This window comes from Orycteropus afer, unplaced genomic scaffold, assembly GCF_000298275.1.
Source record: "Orycteropus afer afer isolate SDZICR_OR568_19922 unplaced genomic scaffold, OryAfe1.0 scaffold00149, whole genome shotgun sequence".
Lineage (NCBI taxonomy): Eukaryota > Metazoa > Chordata > Mammalia > Tubulidentata > Orycteropodidae > Orycteropus > Orycteropus afer.
In genome coordinates this window covers 8,158,309-8,166,376 of record NW_006921736.1, presented here as the reverse complement: position 1 = coordinate 8,166,376, position 8,068 = coordinate 8,158,309, and positions in this window count along the sequence as shown.

Sequence of the window (8,068 nt, the reverse complement as noted above, 5' to 3'; positions counted from 1 at the left end):
TCACCTTTCTTAGGAACAGGTACAAATATGGATCTCTTCCAGTCAGTTGGCCACGTAACTGTCTTCCAAATTTCTTGGCATAGATGAGTACGTGCCTCCAGCATGGCATCTATATGTTGAAACATCTCAATGGGAGTTCTGTGAATTCCTGGAGCCTTGTTTTTCACCAGTTCCTTCAGTGCTTCAACTTTTTCCTTTAGTAACATTGGTTCTTGATCATATACCACCTCCTGAAATGGATGAACATCAACCAGTTCTTTTTGGTACAGTGACTCTATGTATTCCTTCCATCTTCTTTTGATGTTTCCTGCATCATTCAGTATTTTGTCCATAGAATTTTTCAGTATTGCAACTTGAGGCTTGAATTTTTTCTTCACTTCTTTCAGCTTGAGAAATGATGAGCAGGTTTTTCCCTTTTGTTTTTCTAACTCCAGGTCTTTGCACATTTCATGATAATACTTTTGTGTTCTCATGCTGCTCTTTGAATTCTGTTCAGCTCTTTTGTCTTGTCATTTCTTCATTTGCTTTAGCTACTGTCCATTCCAGAGCAGGATTCAAAGTCTCTTCTGACATCCATTTTGGTCTTTTCTTCCTTTCCTGTCTTTTTACTGACCTTTTGCTTTCTTCATTATGATATTCTTGATGTTATCCCACAACTCATCTGGTGTTGTGGTCTTTGGTGTTCAAAACCTCTTCAGATGGTCTCTAAATTCAGGCGGGATATAATCAAGATCATATTTTGACTGTTGTGGGCTTGTTTTAATTGTCTTCAGCTTCATCTTGAACTTGGATATGAGCAATTAATGGTCTGTTCCACAGTCAGTACCTGGCCTTGACTCGTCTGTCAGTTTGTCCTACTGTGGTGACTTGTGTGTTGCTGTGAGGCTGGAGGCTAAGCCACCAGTATTTCAAATACCAACAGGGTCATCCATGTTGGACAGGTTTCAGCAGCCCTTCCAGACTAAGACAGAAGAAGGAAGGGGCCATCCACTTCTCAAAGAATTGGCCAGTGAAGATCTTTTGAATAGCAATGAAACACTGTCTGATACATTACTGGTCTACCTTGTAAGTGTATGGATATTGTCCTATCACTGATATGATAGAATACTATTTGCCCATAAAAAGGAATGAAGTAGTGACACATTCTATAACATGGATGAACCTTGAAAACATTTTTCTGAGTGAAAGAAGCCAGATACAGAGTCCATACATTGTATAATTCCATTTATATGAAATCTCTGGAATAGATAAATCCAGAGATAGCAGATTAGTGTTTGCCAAGGGCTAAAAGTATGGATTGGAAGTGATTACTAATAGGTACAGGGTTTCTTTTTGGGGTGATGAAAATGCTCTGAAATTATGTAGTGGTGATGGTGGTACAACATTGTGAATGTACTTAAAACCATTGAAGTTTTTAGAAAAAAGAAACAGATTTTCATATTAAGATCAGCTAATTTCTGTGACCTTTATTAGAGTCCTTATTAAAAGGTGGATCAAACAAACAAACAAAAACCAGTTGCCATCAAGTTGATCATTATTCAACCCTGTGTGTTTCAGGGTGGAACTATTCCATCAGATTTTCAGTGACTCTAATCTTTTGGAAATAGACCACCAGGCCTGTCTTCCATGGCACTTCTGGGTGGATCTGAACTGCCAACTTTTCAACTAGTAGCCAAGTGGTTACTCATTTCTGTCACCCAGGAACTGATGAAAGGTGGATGGGGACCTGGCAAGCAATGTGGATTCCTTGTTATCACGTTCAAAGTAAATGTAGGCCTTTGAGGTATGATTACTTATGTCTTTCCTTGGAACTGCCCACAGAGGTAAGTCATAGGGGCATGTGTACAAGGTTTGCCTCTTTGATCTGCTCAGTATTTACATTCTTTAGTGCTTTGATGGTGAGATGAATTTAGGATTCAGGCATTCTTACTCACTTAGTAGCTTTATATGACAGTGTCTTCATTATATACTGGAAAAGTTACCATGTTTTTAATCTAGTAGTACGTTGAAGTGTTTTGCATATGTTATCTCATTCACTCTCACAAATTCTTCACCCCCCATTTACAGATGTGGAGCTTCGAATTCATGACATTGTCAATAATCACATAGCATGAAGTGGCAGTTGTTGTTAGTTGCTGTCATGTGGATTCCAATTCATGGTGACCCCGTGTGTGCAAAGTAGAACTGATCCATAGGGATTTGAAGGGCACACGTTTTTGCATGCAAATCACCAAGCCAGTCTTCTGAAGCATCTCTGGGTGGGTTTGAACTGTCAACTTTTTCGCTAGTAGCTAAGCACAGCATGTCATGAAAGCCTAAATTCTGAAAAAAATACATATAAGGAGCTGTGCCTACATAATACATAATCGAGGGAAAGCACATCCATAAGATATAAGTACTAATTTGGGGGTTGTATCTGGTAATGCAGAATTGAGAAAAAAAACATGGTACAAAATCAAAACAAACTCACTGCCATGGAGTCAATTTGAGACATAATGACCGCTCCTTGGGTTTCTGAGTTGGTATCTCTATGGAAGTAGATTACCCAGTCTTCCTTCTGAGGAGTGGCTGGTGGGTTTGAACCGCCAGCCTTTTAGTTAGCAGTCATTGCCTTTGTAATGCCACCAGTAAACACTTCGAATATTGGAAAGAAACAAATGGGGGCTCTGAAATAACATAACAGTTTAAAATCCCATTGCTGATATTTCTTTCATAATTTTTTCAACAAGTTCTAGCCATGGTTCCAAGTGAGGAAAAACGCCTTTTATGTGGCCCTTCGCTTTTCCTGTATATTTACTAGCTGTTTAAACTCCCTCTAGTGGTAAACTCATGTTGTGATCCTGAATTTTGTTTTTTAAAGTTTCAGTGCTGCCACTAATACAAAGGTGAAGGAAGGTTGGGCAATCTACTGTAGTGATACTGCTTCGGAAACCTAAGGAGGGGTCACTGTGAGTCGGGTCCGACTTGATGGCACATAACAACAACAACAACACGAGTGCAGAAGTTATAATATCAAACCTGTTCCTTAAATGTCCTTTCATGTATATGCAATGCTGTCTGTTGGAACATCTATGAATATTGTATATCAAAGCTGCTACTGCTATAATCTTCTCCTTCGCCTTCCTTCTCTCATATTTACTCAAAAATCAAGTAGTGCATTGATTGCACTACTCGTTACTTTCTATTCTAGAGAATTGCAGATAATATACTTTCCCAGGAATAGATTTTTTTTTGGGGGGGGGGGCATTGTCCTTATAAAATGTTCTAAGCCATGGAACAGAGGCCAAACTTGATTTTCTTGATTTCCATAATTTTCTATTTTACCTGTTACTCAAGAACTTTCTTCTAATGGGAAATTGGAATTTAGCTCACTTAAATATCCACTGTCTATATACATATGCTCTCTCCTATATGAATTCTTTCTATTTCTTCTAACACCAGGCTTTGTGTTGGGTTTTGTTTTAGATGCAATAAAGACAGTTGACCAGAATTACTACAGTTGTTGAGGATGTTGTTGGTGTTGTTGTTGTAATGTGCCGTCAAGTTGGATCCGACTCATAGTGACCCCTCCTTGGGTTTCCGAGGCATTATCACCACGGAAGTAGATTGCACCATCTTCCTTCTGAGGAGTGGCTGGTGGGTTTGAACCGCCAGCCTTCTGGTTAGCAGTCAAGTGCCTTGGGCACTAAGCCACCAGAGCTCCTCAGTTGTTGAGGATAGCATCTGAAAAAATAAAAGATGCAGTCTTACTTTAGAGACAAGGCAGACAGATTCTTATGGGAAAACAAGTTACATAAAAGGCACAACATTGGCAAGTTTCTCCTTAGACATCTATGTAACCTGGTTTCAGTGCCACAGACATTTTGAGTATATAGCTACATTTCTCAACAACTCCACACATCCATCTACTGCTTTCTAAAGTAGTCATAGAACTACTTTAATGAATACTAATTAGTTAGAGTTTACTTGGCCTCAGTAAGTGTGGGATTGTGAAATTCCACACTGAGTAATATGATTCACAACTGACTCATATAGTATACTACAGTTACGTTTCATTGTTGTACAACTTGTTTGTTTTCCTTAGAGCTCATGATTGTATTATTTTTTTTTTAAAGTGATATAGGTAGGTATGTAGGTAGGTAGCTGCTGTCAAGTCAACTCTGACTCATATGTGTATGGTAAAACAAAATGGTACTGCATCATCCTCATGATTGCCAGTATATTTGAGCTCACTGTGGTTGCTGTTGTATGCATCCACCTCACCAAGGGTCTCCCTCATCCTTGCTGGCCCTGTGCTTTACCAACTGTGATGCAGAGGTGATGAACCTCCTTGGTTAATCACTCTTGATGATGTGCCAAAGAAGTGAGTTGGACAGTGTTCTTTTTTAAAAAAATTTTATTGTGATTTGGGTGAAACTTTCCAGAGTAAGTTCACTTTCCATTCAGCAGCTCACATACACTTTGTCTCATGACATTGACTGTATTTTTCCGCAATGCAACAGCTCCCCTCCCACTTCCTCCCCATAGTTACTGCTTCCTTATGTCCTTCCCTCCCATGCACTCCTGCCCCCCAAGCTGTCTCCCTGTGCATGCACAGCCCTTCTATTTTCCCATGATTAATCTCTCCAAGGAGTGTATCTATCTAATATAAAAGTTCAGCTCATATGCTTGTCTTTTGTTTGGCTGGAAGCAATGGGAGTGGGTTCAATTTGAGACCTGAAGGGCAGCTAGAGACCATAGTCTCAGTAGTTCCATCAGGCTCTATCACACCAACAAACCTGGTCCTTTTATTTTTTTCCCAGTGATTTTGAGTTTTGTTCCACATTGTTTCCCCACTCTATGCAGGATCCCTCTCTAAGGGAGATCCTACAGAGATCCCTCTCCGAGTGGTTGACAGTGGTAACTGGGCACCATCTAGTTCTTCTGGTCTCATAGTTGTATAGGCTGAGGATCGCATGGTGTACCAGTCACTTGGACTAATTGTTTCCATGTGTCTTTGGTTTTCTTCATTCTTCTTTGCTTTGGATGAGGAGAGATCCATTGTGGCATCTAGATGGCTGCTTGCAAGCTTTTAAGATCCCGGTTGCTACTCACCAAAGTAGGATATGGAACAATGTTTTGTGTAGTATGCTATGCCAGTTGAACTTGATGTCCCCTATGACTTGGTCCCGAGCCCACAAGTCCAACTACTCGCTCCCTCTGGATAGCTGGTTGTGGCCAAGAAGTGACTACAAACTTGTCCCTTGTCAGCTCTACTGTATACCTAGAAATTCTTACAGGACATACCAATGCACACATAGAAACATTGTCTGTCAACCCTATACATGGTCTTGGGCATACCCCCCACTACACAGACAGACCTAATAGTTCAACCTGCCCACACATCTATCCACCCATATATCCATGTTTGCCTTCACTGACAACACAGTACTGTATGTGAAAAAGGGTTCATCTTTGTTGTCTGTACCTCCTATGCACCTCTCTATATCTTCCTCTTCCTCAGTGCCACCTTGTTGATCACACATATTTGGTACATTGCCCTTCTTTTCACCCAAATCAGTACTTGTCTCTACCTATCTAATGGTGTTCCCTCCCTTTCCCTCCCATCCCTGGTAACCAACAAAGAAAATTTTCTTCCATATATAAACCTCTCCTTGACTTTTTACAGTAACAGACTAATACAGTATTTGTCCTTCTGTGATTGATTTATATTACTCAGCATAATGTGCTCCAGATTCATCCACATAATGCGGTATTTTGCAGATTCTACTTTATTCTTCAGGGTTGCATAGTATTCCATTGTGTGTATGTACCATAGTTTGGTCATCCATTCTTCTGTTGATGGGCATCTAGGTTGTTTCCATCTTTTTGCTATTGTAAATAGTGCTGCAGTTTATATGGGTGTGCACATACCTGTTCTTGTCCAGGCTCTCACTTCTTTGGGATATATACCTCATAATGGAATTGCTGGGTCAAATGGTATTTCTAATTTGAACTTTTTAAGGAATCGCTTTACCACTTTCCACAGTGGTTGTATCATTTGACAGTCCCACCAGCAGTGTATGAGAGTCCCAATCTCTCCGCATCCTCACCAGCATTTGTTATTTCCTATGTTCTTGCATTTTGCTACTAGTGCTGTGGCAATATGGTGTCTCATTGTTGTTGTAATTTGCCTTTCTCTAATGGTGAATGATCGTAAGCATTTCTTCATGTTTGCTGGTCACCTGAATATCCTCCTTGGTGAAGTGTCTATTCATGTCTTCTGCCCATTTTTTAATTGGATTGTTTGTCTTTTTGTTATTGAGGTGTTGGAGTGTTCTATAAATTCTAGAGATAAGTCCCTTGTCAGATAGGTCATTGCCAACTATTTTTTCCTAATCTGTAGGTTTTCTTTTGACTCTTCTGGAGAAGTCTTTGGAAGCACATAAACATTGAATTGTGAAATTCAGTTTGTGCATTTTGTGTTATGTTTGTGCATTTTAGGTTATGCTTGATAGTCTATTTATGTCATATATTAGGGCCCCTAAATTTGCCCCTAGTTTTTCCTTGAGGAACTTTATAATTTTACATTTCACATTTAAATCTTTGACCCATCTGGAGTTTGTTTTTGTGTATGGTGTGAGGTACAGATCTTGTTTCATTTTTCTGTAAGTGGATATCCAGTTTTGCCAGCACCATTTATTAAATAGACATTCTCTTCCCCATTTAATGGTGTTGGCCTTTAGTCAAAGAGCAAGTGACCACAGACTGATGGATCTGTTTCTGGGTTCTCAATTCTATTCCATTGGTCTATGTGTCTGTCATTATACCAATACCAGGCTGTTTTGACTACTGTGGCTGTGTAGTAGGTTTTGAGATCCAGCAGTGTGAGACCTCCAACTTTATTTTTCTTCAATAGTGCTTTGCTTATCTGAGGTCTCTTTCCTTTGCATACAGTGATTTTTTTCCATTCATTTCTTTTTCTTTTTTTTAATTCACTCCCCATTTACCATCCCCAACCCTAACCTATTCTCCTCCCATCTCCGCCCAGGAACTCCCCACACCATATGCCCCTCATAGTTAGCACTCCTATGTGTCCTGCATGTCCTCATGCGAATGTTGCCCCTCTGGTGCCCCGTGGTCAATTGCTCCAAGGGATGCATTTCCATAGAGTATGTGGGTGCATCACCCTGGGTTGAGTGGTCTGCATGTACATCTTGTTTACTGTTGGTCTGAGACCAACCCTGGGAGTGAGTTTTATTCCAGGCCCAGAATGTATCCTAGGGCCATAGTGTTGGGGGTCTCCCCAGACTCCATCTGACCAGTAATTCTGGTTATTATTGAGTTTTTGGATTTTATTCCATGTTTTTCCTCCTATTCAATGCAGGCTCTCCAGATTTTATCCTTTCCTGAGTGGTTGGCATTGATAGCTGGGCACCATCTAGTTCTTCTGGTCTCGAGGGCCATCATGTCCTAGGGTTGATTGTTTCCAAATGCCCTTGTTTTCTTGCATTTTTCTTTGCTTCTGATGATAGGAGACCATTAGCTGTGTCTTAGATGGCCACTTGAAAGCTACTCACCAATGTGAGGATGAGGAACAAGACTTTTATGTATTTTGTTGTGCCAATTGAGTCTGGTGTTACCCAGTACTATGGTCCTGAGTCAGTAGATCTGTTGGATCTGTCTCCCACAGTGCCTTGCTGTCTGTGAGGGATTATTCTATATCTGTCTTCTGTTGTTTCTGTAAGGATTGCAGGTATTTTGTATCACTGGTATCTGTGCAAGCTTAGCCTTAGCTGAATCTATCCTTGGTCTAGAATATAGTCCTGTTCACTGACCCCCATCTGATCTTCTCAGATATTTAGGTGTTTATCTATAGCCTGGTGTTTGGTGTTAATGGTAATGCAGTATTGTGAATATACTGGTTGTTATTAGCATCTGTTGGGAGCTCTAGTAGCATAGTGCCTAAGGCACTTGACTGCTAACCAGAAGGCTGGCGGTTCAAATCCACCAGCCACTCCTCTGAAGGATGGTTGGGCAAATCTACTTCTGTAGAGATACTACCTTGGAAACCAAGGAGGGGTCACTA